General features: G+C 43.1%; 1 pseudogene; it reads left to right on the top strand.

Annotated features, from left to right (window-relative positions):
• The first annotated feature begins 3,522 nt into the window (after positions 1-3,522).
• On the top strand, positions 3,523-19,905 carry LOC141476746 (uncharacterized protein C5orf34-like; annotated as a pseudogene).
• The last annotated feature ends 3,773 nt before the right edge of the window (positions 19,906-23,678 follow it).

Genomic DNA, 23,678 nt, shown 5'->3' with positions numbered 1-23,678 from the left:
ATGAGACCCCTCCCAGCTGCTTGTAGAATATTTCATCTGCCTCTCCATCCTGGTTGGAGAGTCTATAACAGACTCCCACCATGATATCAGCCTTGTTGGCCCTCCCCCTCATTCTTACCCATAAACACTCAACCCTATTGTCACCATCATTAAGTTCTAGACATTCATACCACTCCCTAACACATAGGGCCACCCCTCCTCCTCTCCTTCCTTGCCTGTCCCTTCTGAAGAGTTTATAGCCATCCATTGCAGCACTCCAGTCATGCGAGTCACCCCACCATGTATCCGTGATGGCGACTACATCATAGTTTTCCTGCTGTGCAATGGCTTCCAGCTCCTCCTGTTTGTTGCCCATGCTGTGTGCGTTAGTGTAGAAGCGCTTCAGTTGGGCTATTGGTTCTGCCACCTTTTTGCTGGGAGAAGCCTGAACTCCTATCTGTCCATTCCCAGGTGCTGCTGTAGTTTCTAACCCATCAATGACCCTCACATCTCTGCTGCTGCATGAATCTCCATCCCCTGCCTTCCCTGAGTCAGCAGACTGAGGGACCTCACTAGCATCCCATCCCACAGACATTGGTACACCACCTCCAGGCTTACCTCTAAAGAGCCTGGTTTCATTCCCTTTCCCCTTCAAATCTAGTTTAAAGCCTGTTTGATGAGCTCTGCCAACTCCTGCACCAAGAACCCTTTCCCCCTTTGAGACAGGTGTACCCCATCCATCTCCAGCAGGCCTGGTATCATGTAAACCAACTTGTGACGACCAAAGTCCTGCTGCTGACACCAGGCTCGGAGCCAGGTATCGATCTGCTGGCTCTTGTTGCTTCCGTCATCCTTCCCTGCAACTGGAATGACAGAGGAGAACACTACTTGCGCTCCTGACCCCTTAACCAGTCGTCCCAAGTCCCAGACATCTCTCTTGATCACCCTTGGGTTTCTTGTTATCAGTTCATCAGTGCCAGTCTGAAAAATCAGTAGTGGGTAGTAATCTGAAGGGCTTACCGGGGGGGGAGTTTTCTTTTTATATCTTTAACCCGAGCCCCAGGGAGGCAGCAGACTTCCCTGAGAAGTGGGTCTGGTCTGCATATCATGCCTTCCGCTCGCTTCAGGATGGAGTCATCTATGACAGTGACCCATCTTTTTTTCTTTACTGAAGAGGTTTTGATGCGGGGTGTAGTTTGACTTAACCTTGGTGACACCTCCATGGACGTTGAATTGTCTTCCTTGTCATGATTTGATTTCCCTTGCAGAGCCTCATAACTATTTTTAAGGGTACCTGGGAAAGTGGGGGAGACATGCCTGCTTTGCTGGGTGGGAACATGTTCCCATAGCCCCCTATTCTCTAAGTTACCTTGTTCAGCCGGGCAGAGAGGACAGGGAATCCTCTGTTAGTGACTACCTGCTTCAGGATATTGATGGATAATTTCCCAAGCCTTATGTTGCTTAGCTTTTTTTCTTTCTTTTTTTTTTTTTCCTTTGGTTTATCAGTTGCTGCTTTTCTTAAAGCAACAGCAATCTTTTTGTAGCTCTTGAGATTGTCCTTCTTCAGTGACCAGTAATTTACTATTGGTTTATTGTTCTGTGGCCTCTATTTTCAACCAGTGCCCACATTTTCGAGGCCTTTGCTATTTCCCACGCTTCAGCAGTCCATTATAACAAAATAACAGTTATCAAGCTCCAGTTTATTCAGCATGTTCTCATAACAAGTTGGTAATGAGCCTAACAGGCCAGCCTGGGGCTTTGCACAGTTAGCATAAGGCATAGCTAGTGTAAGACTTGTGGCCTGTTACTAGCTGTGACAATACTACTTTTACTGGGCCACTGAGTACAAAAATGCTTCTACAGTTATACTGTATTACTTTGTTTTGAATTTGAGCATAAGCAATCTAGTATTATGGTTTGCTTAGGCTCTGCTTTTGCCAACACCAACCAACTACATCTCTAGGCAGCTTGACGAGGGGGATCCTGTCAGTGGTGGTATGGCCTGTGTAGAACTGCATATAGTATTCAAAATGCAGGTTAACCACAAATATATTCAGCGGTATAGTTCTATTTTCTGTTTTGTTCTTGTTCTGTTCCTAGAAATTTCTAACATTTGATATACTGCTTAAACTGCTACTGAATATAGAGTATGTTTTCATGGAACTGTCAATCATAACACCAAGATCTCATTCCTAGATGGTGGTAGTCAGCTCAGAGCCCATCCTTTTATATGTAAACTTAGGATTGTCTTTTCCCATGTATATCACATATTTATCTCTGCTGAAATTTTATCTGCAGCCTTATTATGCAGATAATTTTTTTAGGGTCCTTTTGAAATTCTTTATGGTAAATTTTCATCTTTAGTGCCCCAAATACCTTCAGCAGACATTCTCACCTTACTAATACACTAGTGCTGTCATATTTCATTTTTATTGGACTCCAGGCTTTTCCAGTGCTAGGCCAAAGTATGATCCTGGCTGAAACATATTTGATTAAAGGTCAGTCAAATGAGGCAAAGCTGATTAAATTGAAATATAACAAATGATGAGGAGTGTGAATAATCTTTGGTTTGTTTTTTTTTTTTTTTTCCCACACCTTATTTGAGAGGGTTTGCACTTCTGTGTTTATCCAGTGTTGTACCTGGAGTCTTCAAATTAAAGCAGCCTAAGGATATTTTCTGTGCAGTGATCAGGCATAAGGACAATACAAAGGAAAATATCTCTTTTTGGGGCAGAACTTTTGCAGATGACTAGAAAAGCATTCTCTAGCTTGACAGAGTCTTTCTAGTTTCAGGATATGATTAATGCGTTTTCTAAACTATATCTAACTATATCTCCTCTTTGGATAGAGCTTTAATCTGGGATTTGAAGTAGATGCAGTGTTTAGAGTAAACTGTTGAGAATCATCGGCTTCATTTTTGTAGCAGGGGTAGCACAAGGGCATATGCCATGAAAATGTTCTTTGTTTTGAACAAAAGTGCTATTTGAAGCAGCAATCTGTACTTGAATATCATTGCAGTAAGATGAGGCTATTCTTTTGAGACTTTCCAAATGTTGTATTGTAAAAGTCTAAAATCTTTATCATATTTTAAATTCTTCTTCAGAAATATGCTCTATCCACATCCCAGCAATAGCTGTGCAACTTAATCTTCAGTGCTGGGGATTAATTAAGTTTACCTGCATAGCTGCAAAACCTTTTCAATAAATTTACCAATTTTGGTAAAAGCACATAAATACATTACATGCTGGTTTTACAGGCTTATTTTAATTTTATAAATAAAGAGAAAATTTCAGAGCATGTGGTCTTTTGATATACACAATTTTAATGGGGACTTTCCATGAACTCTACTGATAACTGATATGATCAAGATAATTTAGGCTTTCTCTTCAGTTTTTCTTAAGAAGCAGTTAGAAACAGAAATATCTACTGTCTGTGGACAATCGTGCCTGGTCAGTTGGCCATGTATCTTACTAGTTTATGAATGGGTATTAAATGACAACCTTATTGCTAGATAGAATCCTGTTAGAACAGGAGGAAGTGGATATGAAGGTTAGACATTTTGTTTCCTCTTGAGTTCATGTATGCAAATAAATAGAATAAAGTTTCTTGCCATATGTCACCTTGCAGAAGGGCCTAATTAATTTAAATGTAAATCCTCCATTGTAATTTCTGGCAAGCATTTCATTTTTATCTTGCAACACATTCCTATCCTTTTTCTTGTATTAGATTCTTTTCAGTGATGTCTTGGAAGTTAGATGGCCTGACCCTGCTATGGCTGATCTGACAAGACGTATAGAGAATGTCAGTGTGAAGATCTTATCAGTAGATGATTATGCTCACCTTTACCTGTCAGAATTGCGGAAAAAATTTACAATAGAGTTCTTATGCAAAGTCAGCCAGTCATCTGCAGCATCCTTACACTCCTCTCAAAAGAACAGCAACTATCAAACTGGAGGAGATCAGTATGGAAAAAGCAAGTAAAAAATTCTGTTCCATAAATGTCTTCAAAACAAACAAGAATAGAGAATAAGAAGAATTAACATGGTTGTGCTGAAGGTAAATACAGAGAACCAACCAAACCAAAGGACCAAAGAGAGAGAGAGATGGAGTCCCTTTGTTTTACACAAATTGTTCTTCTGAATACACCTGGGTTGCATAGCATTGGTCTGTTTTCTCGTACCTAGAAGAATGGAAATAGCCTTTGTCATTGGCTTTAGCATGCTATAACTTACATACTGTTAAGAATGTAATGAAGACATGTGAGAATAACAATCATACATCTATAGGAGCTGATGTTTTAATAGACCCTGAAACACATGTAACAGTTTCTCATTTGCCTATAGCTTTGCTATGCACCTGCAGAGCCCCATATTTACACAGGTAATTTAAAGTGTTGACTACTTAATTGTTAACATATGTTTTACAATTCTGCAATTCTGAACTTCAACCTCTAGCAAAATAACTGAATTCTAGCTATAAGAAATAAAAAATTACTATCATATTCTTTTTTTTTTTGTCAGGAACTTTTTGAAACATGAGATGTGTGAAACCAACATTCTGTATCCTACTGAAATGGATAAATAGTAATTATTCCAGAGAAGAATAGGTTTTATTTTCTGACATACTGTATAAATATGTAAATGAAAAAGAAAATACTGAAAAAAAACAAAGGGGTTTGGTTTTTTCTTTGTTTTTGAGAAAATAATACTTCTGAGGTGGGCTGGTGACATATATTATCTGTCAGCACCACTAAAAATAATTAAAAAACCTGTGCAGGTTTGAGAAAATAAATTCGGTGACTAATGTGGATAACTAAGGAATTGGAGGACACTGAAAATACGTGGCCTTTTTTCCTTTGAATAAATGTACATGCATCTGTTCTTGTGTCCTGGTTCCAGTGGGGATAGGGTTTGTTCTCCCCAGGATCTAGCAGGGACACAGGTATTCCAGCCCATGTGAGGCCATGCCCAGGGGGTAGTGGGAACTGGTTGAGGGAGGGGGCAGGAAGTCGCACTTGGGGAGCAGGCTGGGGCGTCCTGGGTGCGATCAAGAGTGGTGGTATTGTAATCGTGTTTGTACATTCCTCTGTCAGTATTATTGTTGTTGTTTTCTTGTTCCCTTTGCTGTTCTGTTAAACTGCCTTTGTCCCAACCCATGAGTTTTGCCTTTTTCTTCCGATTCTCCCCTCACGGCCTTGGGGGCATGGGGGCCAAGAGAGCAGCTGCCACGTGGTTCTTTGTTGCTGTCTGAGGCTAAACCACGACAGTCCTTTTTGGTGCCCAAGGTGGGGCACTCGGAGGGTTGAGATAATGACAAATCCGACTAGAGCCTGTAAAAACAAATTTGTTGTGTGCCTTTATTGTATTAGTTGAATAGCCGCCAGTCACCATGTGGCTTTCTTTGTTCTCGTGGTTCTGTTACGTAAATTCTTATATGGTTTATGTACTCCCCATGATGCTGTTTATCACCTCTGGGAGAGGGATCAGGATTACAATTTTGCTGCCCTGTGTGATATCAACTTATGATATGATAGCATCACTGTTCAGACGGTTATGGGGGGGTGTTTATGTGGTATTGTTGTCCTGCCCGTACCTCGGGTGCTGTCTCTTGGAATTTATTAATTATCAAACCCAACCTATAGGGGAAACAGGGGGGGATACTTTCCCCAGCTCTTTCACCTCCCTTTTCTCCTTCGGGCCAGGTATGACAGCTTTTGAGAATTTTTAATATCCTTGGGATGCTGAAACCAGCCTGGTCCTATTGCTAGGTCTGCTGAATGTGTTCCAGGTCTTGATTAGGTTCAAACAACTACTTAATACTACCACCCGAGGTAGTGACGACTACTGTGCCCCAAGGCTGGATAGTCATGGGTGGCATGGCATGTGGGAGAATATGGGCAGGTATCTAGAGAGCTTTTCACCTCCAATGGTCTGGGACTTCATCCCTGAACAACTACAGGACCCTGATAAAGGGATAGAATATTTGAAAGGAAAATGCTGTGGCTATTCCAGAGGCACAACTTATTGCATGATCCTGGGCCCTGGCCAGTATCTACCAGACACTGCTCAATATTGTGCAGCATCCTCAGGAGAAAGAGAGGGAAACCAGGCCGACAGACGCTGCGACTACTCCAACCCCTGTGGCAGGCAATGTGGTTACTCCAACTCCAGTGGCAGGCACTGCAGCTGAACCAGAAAACCAGCCCGTGCCCGTATCAGTTGCCCCTATCCATAAGAAGAAATACACCAAGAAATCAGTTCGCTTAGTAAGGGATGACGATGATCCAGGGTCATCACGAGAACAAGAGGAAGAGGCAGAAGCAGAGACAATCACCTGATCCCTATCCTTGAGCAAGCTGTGGGATATACAAAAAGATTTCAGCCGACTTCGAGGCGAGCACATTGTCACCTGGCTGCTCTGATGCTGGGATGGCGGGGCCAGTAGCTTGGAATTGGAGGGTAGGGAAGCCAGGCAGCTGGGGTCTCTGTATAGGGAAGGGGGCATTGACAAGATGATGGGGAAAAAGACACAAGCCCTCAGCCTCTGGAGGCGATTCCTGTCAGGCATGTGGGAAAGGTACCCCTTCAGTGAAGATGTTGTATGTCATCCAAGCAAGTGGACCACCATGGAGAGAGGTACCTAGTACGTGAGAGAATTAGCTGTGTGGGAGATGATTTATTATGACCTGGACAATGTACAGTTATCAACAGATCCCGATGAGGTCCAATGTATGAGGCCCATGTGGCAGAAGTTTGTACGAAGCGCACCATTGTCATATGCCAACTCATTAGCAGTAATGGAATGGAAAGGCGAAGAGGGACCAACGGTGGATGAGGTGGCTGCCCGACTCTGGCAATATGAAGAAAGTCTCTCTTCTTCCCTCGTCTCAGCTGTGGAGAAACTGTCCCGGAAGGTCCAGCAACTTGAAGAGAATATGTCCTTCTCCCCACCTGTATGAGCCAGTATCTCAGCTGTTAGGAGCAGACGTTTCTCCACTCAAGAGAGAGAATACAGGGGGTACACGCCACGAGGCACCCTGTGGCTCTACCTGCGTGACCATGGAGAGGACATGAGGAAGTGGAATGGACAACCTGCTTGGATCCTACGGGCACGGGTACAGGAGTTGCAAGGAAGAACAACCACAAAAGGGGATCTCTCCAGGAAAAGCGCCGCCCCAGTTTCCAATGTGCAGTTCCCCAGACAGAATAGAAGGCCTGATCTTACTTCTGATCCTCTTGAAGGAACATCCAAGTCTTTTCTGCAAGAAGTGAGTAACAGATACTATGACCAGGATGAGAGGGGCCCTGCCTCCAGCCAGGTGGGGGAAAGGGACAACCGGGTTTATTGGACAGTGTGGATTCGATGGCCTGGCACATGAGACCCACAGGAGTATAAGGCTCTAGTGGACATGGGTGTACAGTGTACCCTAATACCATCAAGCTATAGAGGGACAGAACCCATTTGTATTTCTGGAGTGAACCCAAGAGCTGGAGGGATCCCAAGAGTTGACTGTACTGGAAGCTGAAGTGAGCCTAACTGGGAATGAGTGGCAAAAGCATCCCATTGTGACTGGTCCAGATGCTCCATGCATCCTTGGTATAGATTATCTCAGGAGAGGGTATTTTAAGGACCCAAAAGGGTACCGGTGGGCTTTTGGCATAGCTGCCTTGGAGGCGGAAGAAGTCAAACAGTTGTCTACCTTGCCTGGTCTCTCGGAGGATCCTTCTGTTGTGGGGTTGTTGAGGGTTGAAGAACAACAGGTGCCAATCGCTACCACAACAGTTCATCGGCGGCAGTATCGCACTAACCGAGACTCTCTGATCCCCATCCATAAACTGATTCGTCAACTAGAGATTCAAGGAGTGATCAGCAAGACTCGCTCACCCTTTAACAGTCCCATATGGTCGGTGCAGAAATCTAATGGAGAGTGGAGGCTAACTGTGGACTGTCGTGGCCTGAATGAAGTCACGCCACCACTGAGTGCTGCTGTGCCGGACATGTTAGAACTTCAAAACAAACTGGAGTCCAAGGCAGCCAAGTGGTATGCCACCACTGATATCGCTAATGCATTCTTCTCAATCCCTTTGGTAGCAGAGTGCAGGCCACAGTTTGCTTTCACTTGGAGGGGCATCCAGTACATCTGTAATTGACTGCCCCAGGGTGGAAATACAGCCCTACTATTTGCCATGGACTGATCCAGACTGCACTGGAACAGGGTGAAGCTCCGGAGTCTGTTTACAAAGGCCTGCAGTGACAGGACAAGGCACAATGGTTTTAAGTTGGAGAAGGGGAGAATTAGATTGGATATTAGGAAAAAGTTCTTTACCATGAGGGTGGTGGAACACTGGAACAGGTTGCCCAGGGAGGTGGTTGAGGCCCCTTCCCTTGAGATACTCAAGGTGAAGCTCGACGAGGCCCTGGGCAACCTCATCTAGTTGGGGGTGTCCCTGCTGACTGCGGGGAGGTCGGACTAGATGACCTTTGGAGGTCCCTTCCGGCGTGGACCAATCTATGAATCTATGAATCTGCAGTACATTGACGACATCATCGTATGGGGCAACACAGCAGAAGAAGTTTTTGAGAAGGGGAATAAAACAGTTCAAATCCTTCTGAAAGCTGGTTTTGCCATAAAATGAAGTAAGGTCAGGGGACCTGCGCAGGAGATCCAGTTTTTAGGAATAAAATGGCAAGATGGACACCATCAGATCCCGATGGATGTGATCAACAAAATAGCAGCTATGTCTCCACCAACTAGTAAAAAAGAAACACATGCTTTCTTAGGCATTGTGGTTTTCTGGAGGATGCATATCCCAGATTACAGTCTGATTGTGAGCCCTCTGTATCAAGTAACCCGGAAGAACGATTTTAAATGGGGTCCTGAGCAGCGACAAGCTTTTGAACACATTAAACAGGAAATAGTCCATGCAGTAGCTCTGGGGCCAGTCCGGATGGGACAAGATGTTAAAAATGTGCTCTACACTGCAGCTGGGGAGAACGGCCCTACCTGGAGCCTCTGGCAGAAAGCACCAGGGGAGACTCGAGGTTGACCCCTAGGGTTTTGGAGTTGAGGATACAGAGGATCCGAAGCCTGCTATACTCTAACAGAAAAGGAGATATTGGGGGTTGAGCTGCTTTGGAAGTGATTGGTACAGAAGCACAGCTCCTCTTAGCACCTCGGCTGCCGGTGCTGGCCTGGATGTTCAAAGAAAGGGCCCCTGCCACACATCATGCAACGGATGCTACATGGAGTAAGTGGATTGCACTGATCACACAGAAAACTCGAATGGGAAACCCCAGTCGCCCAGGAATTCTGGAAGTGATCATGGACTGGCCAGCAGGCAAGGATTTTGGAATGTCACCGGAGGAGGAGGTGACACGTGCGGAAGAGGCCCCACCGTATAATAAACTATCAGAAAATGAACAAGAAGAAGAAATGTGCCCTGTTCACTGACAGATCGTGCCAGATTGTGGGAAAGCATTGAAAGTGGAAGGCTGCTGTGTGGAGTCCTACAGGATGAGTTGCAGAAGTCACTGAAGGACAAGGTGAATCGAGCCAGTTTGCAGAGGTGAAAGCAATTCAGCTGGCTTTAGGCCTTGCCGAGCGGGAAAAATGGCCGGAACTTTATCTCTACACCAATTCATGGATGGTGGCAAATGCTCTGTGGGGGTGGTTACGGCAGTGGAAGCAGAGCAACTGGCAGCACAGAGGCAAACCTATCTGGGCTGCTGAATTGTGGCAAGATATCGCTGCCCGGGTAGAGAATCTGGTTGTGAAAGTACGTCACGTAGATGCCCATGTACCCAAGAGCCGGGCCGCTGAGGAACATCAGAACAACCAGCAGGTGGATCAGGCTGCTAAGATTGAAGTGATGCAGGGGGATCTGGACTGGCAACATAAGGGTGAATTATTCATAGCTCAATGGGCCCATGACACCTCAGGCCATCAAGGAAGAGATGCCTCATATAGATGGGCTCGTGACTTAGAGGTGGATTTGACCATGGACACTATTGCACAGGTCATCCATGAATGCAGTCAAGCAAGCCAAGCGATTAAAGCCTCTTTGGTATGGAGGACGATGGCTGAAATATAAATATGAGGAGGCCTGGCAGATTGATTATATCACACTCCCACAAACCCATCAAGGCAAGCGCCATGTGCTCACAATGGTGGAAGCAACTACTGGATGGCTGGAAACATACCCTGTGCCCCACGCCACCGCCTGGAACACCATCCTGGGCCTTGAAAAGCCAGTCCTGTGGCGACATGGCACCCCAGAGAGAATTCAACATCTTCATCCCATGGACCGTGGGCATGAGCCACACTGGATACATCAGATGCAAGCCCTGAAAATACACTGTGCGACAGTCCAGCACCACACACCATCTTGCCTGCCCCGAGAGACTGTTCTAATAGGTGGAGCTCAAAGTCATGGATTAAATGAACTCAATGGACATTTTAGAGTGATGGCCCATAGACTAAGGACATTATATCTGTATGGATATATATGTACATATATATATATGACAGGGGAAACTGATGGCAATTAATTGGAAACTGTAAGATCTGGGCGTGGCATAGATGGTATGGAATAAGGGGTGGATAATGTCTTGCTTCCAGTGGGGATAGGGTTCATTCTCCCCAGGATATAGCAGGGACACAGGTATTCCAGCCCATGTGAGGCCATACCCAGGGGGTAGTGGGAGCTGGCCGGGGGAGGGGGCAGGAAGTCACTGCTTGGGAGCGGGCTGGGGCATCCTGGTGAGGTCATGAGCGGTGGTATCGTAATCGTGTTTGTACATTCCTCTGTTAGTGGTGGTGTTGTTTTCTTGTTCTTTTTGCTGTTCTGTTAAACTGCCTTTGTCCCAACCCACAAGTTTTGCCTTTTTCTTCTGATTCTCCCCTCATGGCCGTGGTGGGGGGTTGTGGTAGGGGTAAGAGAGCAGCTGCCACATGGTTCTTTGTTGCTGTCTGAGGCTAAACCACGACATCTTGGTATAGAAATATATTTCTGTTTAGGATACAGAAATTATCAGCAATAAGAAAAAAACCCAAACCACCAAAAAACAACACACCTTTGAACCTACTAAAGCTTTTATTGTATTTTATGCAGGTGGAGTTTCTGTGACTTCTTTCTATAGAACAATCAAGATACTGAAAAGCATTCATGCCCTCAGCTAATTCAAATTGTATGGTTCCAGGTTGTTTTTATAGATATGAATGAGATCGTGCTTTTCATCTTTAGGGACAAGTAAGACATTTCATCTTTTCTCACCCCTTGAGAAATTGTACACAATCTTCATGGAACATTCTGTTTATTTCTGCTGTTTGTTCATTGAGCTTCAAATTTTCTAGTACAGTATATTTCCAGGTCTGAAATTGATTGTTTCAGGCGTACCCAATCTAATTTCTTGGAGGTTTACTGGACAGCTGGAGCTCCCACAGACTTCACTGACAATTATGGTGTTTGGTTTCTTTGCAAATTACATCACTTCTTTTGATGCTGAAGATTTCACGCTTTAGTAATGTGTGTCTTGGTTACCTACTGTGTGAACTGATGCAGGCAGGATGCAGGAACAACCACAAAACCACGGATTAAAGGCAAAGAACAAATTTAATCTCGATACCTCATGGATCGGGGAATCTCTGAAGCAGCACCTGGGCAGAGGCATGCAAGCAGGGGACATAGGCACCACGGAGCAAGAGAGTCCTTATTAGCAAGAGAGTCCTTGTTAGCAAAGGAGTGAGAGAGCAAGAGAGCTCACGCTTGCTGTTCTGGCCTGTGTTTCAAGGATTCTGGCAGGCAGAGTTTTCCGCTGTGCTTTGATCTTCTTCAACAGCAGGGCAGGAATCTCAGGCGTGTTCGATAAGGTGCCCCTGAGTCCATCCCAGGCCTACGTTATCTAAGTGCAGATGTTCTACCTGTTGAGCACATAAGACTAAACAACAATTAGTGTGATATATGTGTTTTCCAGCACCCCACATGCGAGTCACTTGAGTGTGTTTACAGTCCTCCTCACCGATCTTCCATTACTTTCCCATGTTCCACCCCCTCGCTGAAGAGACCGCTTCTGCTGGGGTAGGGGAGGAAAACAGCAGTGACATCTCTTTCCAGTAATACATACGTGCTGCTCCAGCTCCTTCGGCTAATATTACTCTGGGTTTGATAACCTGATGTGGGGTAATTCAGATTGAACTTCAATTCGATGTTGGATTTGCAACATCAATAACTGTTCCAATGCTATCTCCTCTAGATAAGGCACAGGTATTCGCTGAAGACACCTGAAATACAAAAACTCGAGAATCTGATATTAACAAAGGATGTAAAATAAGAGGAGAAGTTGGGTTATGATGTTTAGTGGAACCTTGTAATGCCTTGGACCAAAACCCTACAGGTTCTTTCTGATTTTTCATCCCAGTCATCTGCCACAATCCTGAGACTGTATCATCTGGAATTGTTACTAATTCAAATGAATATCCTTGCTCAGGAGTGTATAATTGTGCATGCTCAATCAAAGCATCTTTGCAGGCATCAAAGGCTTCTTGTTGTTGCTTGGTCTCCTGCCAGCCAACTTTCTTCCTAGTTAATTTCTGCCAAAGGCATATTAATATGACCAAATGTGGCATAAAAGTTCTCCAATACCCTAAAAGTCCTCCAAAGGTCTGTGACTGTTTTACTGTGATTGGTACAGGAAATCACTGCGCTGTTTGCTGTACCTGATTTGGTATTTTTCTGATCTGTCCGTGCCAAACTATTCCCAAAAATTGTACAGTAGTACTAGGGCCCTGTATTTTCTTTGGATTAATTGCCCAACCTCAGTCCTGCAAATGAACTTTTAGCAATTCGGCAGCTGCTTCACTTTCTTGTTGTGACTCTGCCATAATCAATTGATCATCAATATAATGATAAACAGTAACTGTACCTGACCACACTGCTAAATCAGCTGCTATCATTAGGTGGCAAATGGAGGGACTGAGTTTGTATCCCTGAGGCAATACTTGTAAAGTATATTGCTTTCGTTGCCGGGCAACATCCTGCACTGAGGTGTCAGGTGGGATGGAGGGAAGACGTGGAGTTGGTGGTGGGGCTGGGGGCGGTCGGCTTTTTTGCTTAAATGCTAATTTTTGCCATTGGGGAAACATTTCTGATGTTGTGATCCCATCTATTTCCGGTTGTGAGTTACCAGCTTGTACAAAATAATTCCACGTTTGTTTCCTTGTCACCCGTGCTGTAACTCCTTTCCATTTTGCCGTCTCTCCATTATTCACCACCCACATAGAGGGTCCCAAAATCACAGCCCCAGTTTCCCTCAAGGTATTTGCTAGGGCTAGCGTGTTTACAGTCCTCCTCGCCAATCTTCTGCTACTTTCCCACACCTATATAATTTGCATGTTGCAGGCAACTAAACTGTGGATTTTCCTAGCAAATCACCTTGTCCATATGTTGTTTTCAAGAAATGTTTTAAATTGCACTTTCAAATTGATAAGATAGGGATAGGAGTGTCTTTATAAATAGGGGACTTGACTGAAATTGCAGAAGTTAAATAACTGAAAAATAAAGGAGTTAACTGAAGCTGCAAAAGTTAGACAACTGAAAAACTGCAAAGGTTGACCTTTTCACCTTTTGAGTTAGTGCACATGCTTAATAAGCTTATGAATATTAACTTCTCCACCTCTGGGCAGCATAAAGGTAGAGGTAATGATACATGCAACATATGATATGTATGATGTGAGGGTAGGGTACATGTTGGAGGAAAATATCCAGGAAAGGAAGAGGGTTACATGCGGCTGGGGAATTAGGATAAAATGGAGGCTGCGTCCTCCGGAAAATTGAGAGACCCCACAGGGGTATGCCCCAGTGGACTCTCCCTTTATTCAAATAAAGTCTTTGCAGGACTCCTCTGTCTCCTTTGTGAACATCAATCTCTGGCAACGGGATTTTCTGCACAAAATCTATTATACAAACTTTGAAAATGCTACACTTGCTATCGGCATCTAAAAGTCTTTGATAAAAGCATAATCAATCTCTAAAGCTTTGTCATGGTTTGGGCCAGGTTTGCCAGTGACAAGATGCTCTCCCCCACCTCTTACTCCAAGGAAAGGAAGAAGAGAAATAGATATTTATGAGTTTAGAAAAAACAAAACTACTTTAATGAACTACTAATTAATAAAGATTTATTTAAAAGATAATAATTGTATACATACAATATATATAAATATATACAAAACTGTATCAAGTTCCCAGGAAGACATCACTGGCAAAGTTCAAGACTGGACTCAGTGACAAATGGGAACTGGATTCCAGAACGCTCTGATTAGGATTGAAGGCAGACAAACTGACAAGGTCCTCCTCAAATATCAGCCACTGAAAAAAGAAAACCCTTCAAGAGAAGCCCGATCTGATCCTTTTCATCCCTCAGCTTTTATACTGAGCATGGCAGATGGGATGGAATACCCTATTGGTCACTTTGGGTCACCTGTCCTGTCCACTCCTCCCCACAGGTGCAACCCCTCCACAGGGTAAACAACCTAGTCAGCTGACCCTGGTTGCTACAGCAACAAGTATAAGCAAGAGCCTCTGTCACTGAACAGAAAGTTGACTCTGCTCCGCCCCAAATCAGGACAAGCTTTAATCTTTCTGCCCAGTGTTCTTCACTTTTTTCTCAGTGTAATTCCTAAATTTTCATTTCATCTGAACAAAATGTTTAGCAGCTTTTCAGTATTATAATTTATTTCTTTGGAAATATGGTGAGTAGCCATACTTAGTCTTACAAGTCCTATTAAGACTTAGTCTTAAAGTCCCATTACTGAAGTCCACACGTCTAACCACAGAATTGAGTAATTTAAATGGGTTTTAGACTCCAAGATATATGATCACAAGTAAAAGACCACTGATCTTAGTGAAAAACACACGGCTGCAGTAGAAATTAAGACTTCAGGTTGTTCAGGAAACATTGTCTGACAATTCTCTTCTTGTGTACACTAGGTAGGGCTGGTCCACTAAGAAGAGTGGATTTTCTCTTTAGCATTGCTATATTTTGTGTTTGGTGGAATGGGGATTGAGCAGCTCTTGTGAGATGTTTACCTCAACACAAGAAAGCTCTACTTAGCTTGTTTAAAAATAAATACACTCACACTCTACCACCCCCATGCAAACAAAGAGCCTGGTAATGCTAATCTTCTGTGTTAAAAGCAATAATTGGTACACTCTGTTGTTTGTGAAACAGTAGAAAGTTTTTCATGTTGGAGTTGTGTTGAAAATGTGTTCGTGCTTAGTGTTTTCTTCAAGTGTACTAACTTGTTTTGCTTGTCTAGTGACACAGCATTTTAAATACTTTGTAAAATCTTGTTATTTCTCTTAGATTTATCCGTGGTAGGACAAACATCACAGAAATTTATCCTGGTGATGACTAATTTTTAAATCAGAGGGAGCATTTTGGGGAAACTACTTCATATATTATGTAATCCAGAAAGGAACAAAAAAGGTATAAAACTATTTTAAAATATGTTTCAAACTCCTTCAAGTTAGCAGCTTGCTTAGTTTTAAGACATTTGGCTATGGAGTCTATAGTGAAGTCCCTACATTGATAATTACTGTAATGACTGAATCAAGCAATCAATCATACAAAAAATTAGATTATTCCTTCTGTTTCAGAATGTATTTTAATACATTTTAGACACAATGAGAAAAATCTTATGTGTTGTAACACTTATTTCACAAGCTCAAGTAAATACTACAGTAAGATTCTATAATATCCATTTCTCACTAATTTAGAAGAGTAGTTTACTTTTTAAACTAATATATTAATTAGAGTTTAATCTTTATCTACTTGGAAGTGTTTTCTTTTTTACTATATGAAGTTTCTAGAAGTACTATAGCAGAAATGCTTTTTTGTTTTCAAGTGAGAAGTTTCTTTGCCATGGCTTTTACGCCATTTGTGTTTCTTAACTTTATCCTTTGCTTTTTCAACATTTATTAAATATATTTGCAAATTTAAAAGGTTTTTTTTTTCTTCTGTCCTTAGATTTGGATATTTTTATTTTAAAAGCAGAATTAAGGGTCAACTTCGTCCCCTTCAAATATAGCCTTTAACTTGTTAGTCAAAATTAGTAATGAACTATAGTCTTCTCTCTCTCATAAGAGAGCTACTTGGTCCATACTGAGTGCATAGAAACTGTGAATGTGTTTCTTCCCACAGAAGTAGACTTAAAGGATACAACTGCATTTTTTACTTTTCAAAAAGATATTTTTCTATTTACGACATTAATATAAATTCCTTTAATTTTTATACTTAGCACTGAGGATGTCTATAAACTTACAGGACAAAGGTCACAATTGTTTAGAAGACATTATAGTAAATACGTATGAAATGCTTAATATTTTGTTTTGTTTTCTCAGAATGTTTCAGGTACTGCTACAAGACTAAACTATCATTAACTCATAATTATCATCTCTGCTGCTGGAAAATGGTATGTAACTGAAGACTTATAAATCTTTCTGTGATATAAAGATGATTATAAGGGCTATAGGTAATAGGACCTAGTCTAGAGGGAATAATGGTGAGTGTATCCTATAAACAAAGATCAGAAGGTATATATTTGGGAACCCAAACCATGCAGTGTTAAGGTATATTTGTGAAGCAGAAAAAAAATTTCATGATAGAGTAAGCTAGTTGTGGTCTGGAAAAACAAGTGAATTGAAAATCTGGAAGAGATACAAACAGCTCTAATGATGTAAGTGACCGTTCCTCAAGTTTTTAATGTATTTGTTTGGTTCTAGGTACCCAGACAGGTGGATGAGAAGTGTTGCCAGTTTTGCTGTATGAAAAGGTTATTTCCAGTATATAAAGACTTGTTGTGTACTCAGATCATGAAGTCCATGCTGCTTCTTGGGATGGGATGACCTTGAACACGGTCTGGGATTTCAGATCTTGCTGTAGTAAGATCCAGGTAATTAATGGGTTAGAGGAATTATTAACATTAGTTTTTAATGAAGAATGACAAACAAAAAGTTTTGATACCTATAAAATGCAAACCAAAGTCTTTTGAGAGATTAATAACTCATAGCAGTTTTCTACTGTGGCTTACTCTTGAGCTGATATAGTAGCCTAAGTATATAGTAGCCAAGAAGGCCAATGGTATCCTGGGGTGCATTAAAAAGAGTGGGGCCAGCAGGTCAAGGGAGGTTATCCTCCCCTTCTACTCCGCCCTGGTGAGGCCCCATCTGGAGTACTGTGGCCAGTTCTAGGCCCCCCAGTTCAAGAAGGGCAGGGAACTACTAGAGAGAGTCCAGTGGAGGGCTACATAGATGATCAAGGGAATGAAGCACCTCTCTTATGAGAAAAGGCTGAGAGACCTGGGTCTGCTTAGCCTGGAGGAGAGAAGACTGAGAGGGTATCTCATCAATGCTTTTAAATATCTGAAGGGCAGGTGTCAAGAGGACAGGGTCAGGCTCTTCTCAGTGGCGCCTGGTGACAAGACAAGGGATAACAGACACAAGCTGGAACACAGGAAGTTCCATCTCAACATGAGAAAAAGCTTCTTTACTTTGAGGGTGACAGAGCACTGGAACAGGCTGCCCAGAGAGGTTCTGGAGTCTCCTTCTCTGGAGATATTCAAAACCCACCTGGATGCATTCCTGCCCAGGCTGCTGTAGGTGAACCTGCTTTGGCAGGGAGGTTGGAACAGGATCATAGAATCACAGAATGGTTAGAGTTGGAAGGGACCTTAAAGATCATCGAGTTCCAACTCCCCCCACCATGGGCAGGGACACCTCCCACTAGACCAGGCTGCTCAAAGCCCCATCCAGCCTGGTCCTGAACACCTCCAGGGATGGGGCAGCCACAATTTCCCTGGGCAACCTGTTCCAGTGTCTCACCACCCTCACAGTAAAGAATTTCTTCCTGAGATCTCATCTAAATCTCCCCTCTTTCAGGTTAAAACCATTACCCCTCATCCTATCGCTCCACTCCCTGATAAAGAGTCCCTCCCCATCTCTCCTGTAGGCCCCCTTCAGGTACTGGAAGGCCATTATATGGTCTCCCCAGAGCCTTCTCTTCTCTAGGCTGAGCAACTCCAACTCTCTCAGCCTGTCTCCATAGGAGAGGTGCTCCAGCCCTCTGATCATTTTCGTGTCCCTCTGTTGGGCTCATTCCAACAGGTCCATGTCCTTCCTGTGTTGAGGACTCCAGAGCTGGACACAGTCCTCCAGGTGGGGGTCCCACCAGAGCAGAGTAGAGGGGCAGAATCACTTCCTGCAACCTGCTGGCCACGCTTCTTTTGTTGCGGCCCAGGATGCGGTTGGCTTTCTTGGCTGCCAGTACACATTGCCAGCTCATGTTGAGCTTCTCATCCACAAGCACCCCCAAGTCCTTCTCCTCAGGGCTGCTCTCCAGCCATTCTCCACCCAACCTGTATTTGTGCCTGGGATTGCCATGTCCCAGGTGCCAGACCCTGCACTTGGCTTGGTTTCTTTCTCGCACTCCCTGATGCTCCACAGCCTTTCTACTTCCTCTTTTAGTTCTGCTACCAGGCTGAGTAGGTCACCTACCTGGTTGCACCTCACACAGTTGTCATCCCTTCTACCATCTGTTAGCCATGAGAGGTTAAAGCACTCCCTGCAGCCAGAGACCTGGGTGGCCGCATGTTTCCACAGGAGCTCTGTCTGTATGGCTATGTCTGCTCTGGCAAGTGCAGAAGATGTAGCTTTCTGTGTCTTTCGAGTAGAAACAATGGCTGAACTCCCTCTTAAGCTTCACACACCCTCCCATACAAACTACCATACCATACTCCTACTCACTCATGCTCCCTAGGGCCGCCTTTGGAGGGGAGGGGAGGGGCGGGGCGGGGCGGGGCTGGGCTGGCGGCGGCGGCGGCGGCGGCGGCGGCGGCGGCGGCGGCGGCGGCGGCGGCGGCGGCGGCGGCGGCGGCGGCGGCGGCGGCGGCGGCGGCGGCGGCGGCGGCGGCGGCGGCGGCGGCTCTCGCGCGAGCTGCTGGCTCCCTGCCGCTGCCCTGGTCTTTCCCCGCCTCAGAAAAGCTCGGGAAAAGGCCCTTTTCGCCGCGATAGCTCGGCTCTGCTGCAGATGTGCTTGCACTGGAGCCGTTTGTCTCGGCAAGTAGATGATCTTTAAGGTCCTTTCCAACCCAAACTATTCTATGATTCTGTGATATCGATCAAAGAAGAGAGTGTGTGTTTAGTTTTTATTTCAAATCATCTATAATTGAGCAAATGAACAGTGAAAAATTACTCGGAAAAGTAACCTACTGTATGCTGTCATTCTATTATAATTGTTACAGTAATGTCTTTTTTAAAAGGAACTAGAATTGTAACTTGGTACTATATATCAGTGGATAAGAAAAAAAAAATCTTTGCCATATATAGAGCTGGCTAGCACTTGATCCAATTTTTGCTTTATTACAGATATTGACCTCTGCTTGCGGATTGCTTTCTCTAATCTGCTTACTCTAATTACAGCCTCATGGGAATCATCAGAAGTTTACTGTGCTGCTGCATTTTAGCAAGCAGGTATTCACACACAAAAATTAACATTTATACACTATTCATTACAAATCATATGGCTTGGTTATAATTTTCTATACATGCATAGATTTAAATATGAAGGAGATTCTAGGAGAAAAAAAGTGGGAATCAAAAAATTGCAAAGAAACCTAGAGAAAAAGCTAGATTTTGAATCATGGCTTTTTCTTTCAGATCCAGGTGTATTGCTTTAATGCCTTCATTTTTTTTGCTTGAATTACTAGAGTATATTTCTAATCTAAATAACTACTTTTTTGGTGAATTTTCATGTTAACATTGATACATCAGAACAGCAATAGAATGTTGCAAAAGTTTGCATGAATAGAAGGAGATTCCTGAATATGCTGCACACTCTGTAACTGAAGAAAATTGGCATTCATCTTTATCCTAAATAATTGGCTACAAATAATGTTGAAAATAAAGCTCAAAAAGATTATAAATTCTGAATTTTATAGACTGCATTTCCTAAAGGTCAAAAGTGAAAACTGTAAATCCATTTATTTTGTATGGTTTCATATTTTTCTTATAGTGTTTAAAACGTTAGATAAATTGAGTTCTAGGTGAAGCTTGTTTCATTGCACTTCTGCCTGCCTTATTTAAAAATCTGGATTATGGTGACTTTGCCAAAGTAGGATTAATGTTACAGAGATAGTATCTTGCAAGGTGAAAAGGAGAAACAAGACTAAGAAATTAATTGTTTAACAGAACACCTAGCAGTTCAGAATAGTACTTTGAACTGTTAAATGACATTTGAATCTCTTGCTAATATATATGTCCTTTTTAATACATGCTAGTGACTGAAGGTCTAATGACATCATATACGAACATAATTGGGAAACAAAAATGTGTTAATTGAAATCGATTACACAAGCACTTGTTATTCAAATTATAGCAGATTCAGTAGCTGATTAAATGAAAATTATATCTATATTTATACTTATATATAGCATATATATACTTATAGCAAAGAGACTATTCTTAGCAGAGCCCTGATTTTTGGAAACATGATTGACAAATGGCAGCCATTGACTAGTGATATGAAAGACAAAAATAAAGCATTTTTTCCACTTGGATTTTGCTCATCTAATTTTCACTATTGTTGGAAACTATTAAAAATGAAAACCTGAAGTAGAAAAATACATTTGAGAACCTTTTTTGATACTAAATCAATTAATAATCTTTATCATCTTGGACAGGTCTGCATTTTTAGATCGTCAAAGGCTCTCTATCCTGTTCTCACCTCTTCTACTGTTTTACCCACTTCTTAAAATTAGATTTTTAAGCCTTTTTTTTTGTTTTCTCATTTATCATTTTTATAACTTATCTTGTCCAACTTCTGTGTAACAGCACCAGAAACAAAAACAGCAACAGAGTACAAAACTAAAATTAAAAAAAAAAATCACAAAAAAAGGAAGCTCTTTAATGGATATTGCATCAGTTTTCCTAACACTCGTCTGCTAATCTGCTCTTAAAAGAGGGATGATGTAGTTGCCTTTGGGCTTGCTATTGTAGTACAATATCTTTCTGTTTATCAACTACCTCAGTATTGTTCCACTGTCCAGACAGTTCTAAAAAGTGTGCTGTGCTGCATGTCTTTAAGCCAGTGTTCAATTTTATTAGTATGAAAAGTGCATGCTGTTCAACTGGGCAATGTGACATCAGATAGTTTCCTTTTTAAAGTAACTTTTGGATGAATTGGAGTCTTAAAGACCTTTTCTAGAAATCTTATAGTTTTAAGTAATATACTTTCAATTTTTTTTAGCTTTATGTAATTACCATGCTATGAAATGTGAGACTTTGTAATGCAGAATGATGAGTACAAATATCGAGAAGCATTTTTCTCATTATTAGGGGGAAGACTTTGATTTTATTTTTTTTTAACAAAATAACACTAGTTTTATTGGATAATAGCAATGTTCTGGAAAGGACATCTGCAAAAAACAATCCATCTGGCATTACTGTCAGAAAATGGGAGTGAGCTGGAAGAAATCAGTGAAGGGTACATCTTGGAGGCTTGGGAAAAAATACTTCTAAAGTAATTCAGGATATTGAATCTCTGCTTGCAGCTTCTGGGAAGTGAAGCCTCATAGCATGTGAAAACCTGTGTTGCATATCTTCATAGGAGCTGTCCCAGCCATGTCTGAAGAGGCTTTGAGGTGCAAGAGGAATAAAGGCTGAAGCTATAGTTGAATGAATGCCCTATCAGACCAGCAAAGTGTTTAATTTGGCATTAAAATACCACAATTGTATAATGTGGATAGGCAAAAAGTATGGGCAAAATAATAAAGAATAGCTGTATAAATATGACAGTGCAACTTTATAACTTTATGAATGTCTGTTTGAATAGTTTAATTTTATAGAGGATGGCACAAGCATCTTAAACTGCTCAAGTGACTAGAGTAGGGATAAGCAATTTTAACTGTAAAAATGTACTTTTATTCAGAAGCTTACACCAAATAGTGCAGTATTAAATAGAGTAAAAAGTTTTCCAAATATTTTATACTCTACTGTTTTGTAGTAAATAAATATTTGTTTAAATTGTGTTTAGTCCTTTCTGGTGCACAGTCACTTGGTGGTGCACATTATCTTTAGTGATAAAATACTAACGTTTTACCATTGTTTTTTCTTCCAGCGCTTTATTTAATCTTGTGGAGAATACTCAAACTGTTTTCAATTTTTCAAAAAAAAATTCTCCCCTCACCCCAGTACGGCCCCAGACGAAGAGGAAGGGGATGGGCTGCTCCTCAGCCGCGGTGGGCGGACCGCGGTCCCAGTGTTCTCCGCGGCCACGCATACCTCCTAGCCCTGCGGTCACGGGGGTCGAGGCGGTCGGTTTCGTTTCACCTCATGGGGTGGCTACCGTTCGTCAGGTGGGCACAGGGAGCAGCGGTGGCCGGCTTCCCGCCTCTGCCCGGGCCGGGCAAAGCTGCGACCTACCCCGGCGGCCTCGCTCCCTGCAGTGCGGAAGGTGGTGCTTCCCCACGTAGAGCGTGCCCTCTGCCGGCCTGGCGGGCACTACCCGGGTAGCACCCGCCAGCGGGAGATGCGGGCTTTTTCCTCATCGCTCTGGACTGCCTGCGGCAGGGTTGGGGTTTCGGGATCCATTGGCGAGGGGACCCCAGGGCTAAGCATTTCCTAATACGACGATTTTACTGAGAAGAAGCTAAAGTGGGAGAAGGTTGTCATAGTGCTCTGACAGGAGCTAGCTTCAAATTCCTATCTTATTAATATAGGTACCCATATGTGCATCTTATCAGGTCTTAATGTAAGAAACGGTAACATAGAGCTTTACCTAAAGCCAGGCATGTCACTTATACATTAGGCTCCATAACACTCTTGTTTCCATTTTTGCAGTAAAGATAACAGTATATTTTTCTTTCTTAATGACTGAGGACATGATGATTCACTGACAATTCAATGACGGATTCACCAAGGGGAAGTCATGTCTGACTAACCTGATAGCCTTCTACGATGGCATGACTGGATGGATAGATGAGGGGAGGATGGTGGATGATGTCTACCTTGACTTGAGCAAGGCTTTTGACACAGTCTCCCACAGCATCCTCATAGGTAAGCTTAGGAAGTGTGGATTAGAAGAATGGACAGTGAGGTGGATTGAAAACTGGCCAAAAGAAAGAGCTCAGAGGGTCATCATTAGTGGCACAGAATCTAGTTGGAGGTCTGTATCAAGTGGTGTCCCCCAGGGGTCAGTACTGGGTCCAGTCCTCTTCAATATATTCATCAGTGACCTGGATGAAGGGATGGAATGTACCCTCAGCAAGTTTGCTGATGATACAAAACTGGGAGGGGTGGCTGACACACCAGAAGGTTGTGCCACCATACAGTGAGACCTGGACAGGCTGGAGAGTTGGGCAGAGAGGAACCTGATGAAATTCAACAAGAGCAGGTGTAGGATGCTGCACCTGGGGAGGAATAACCCCATGCACCAGTACAGGTTGGGGGCTGACCTGCTGGAGAGCACCTCTGAGGAGAAAGACCTAGGAGTCCTGGCGGACAACAGGATGACCATGAGCCAGCAATGTGCCCTTGTGGCCAAGAAGGCCAATGGCATCCTGGGGTGCATCAGGAAGAGTGTGACCAGCAGGTCGAGGGAGGTCATCCTGCCCCTCTACTCTGCCCTGGTGAGGCCCCATCTGGAGTACT

This window comes from Numenius arquata, chromosome W (genome assembly GCF_964106895.1).
Source record: "Numenius arquata chromosome W, bNumArq3.hap1.1, whole genome shotgun sequence".
In the NCBI taxonomy this organism is placed as follows: Eukaryota; Metazoa; Chordata; class Aves; order Charadriiformes; family Scolopacidae; genus Numenius; species Numenius arquata.
The sequence above is the reverse complement of the archived record's forward strand: the minus strand, read 5'-3'. Positions and strand labels throughout refer to the sequence as shown.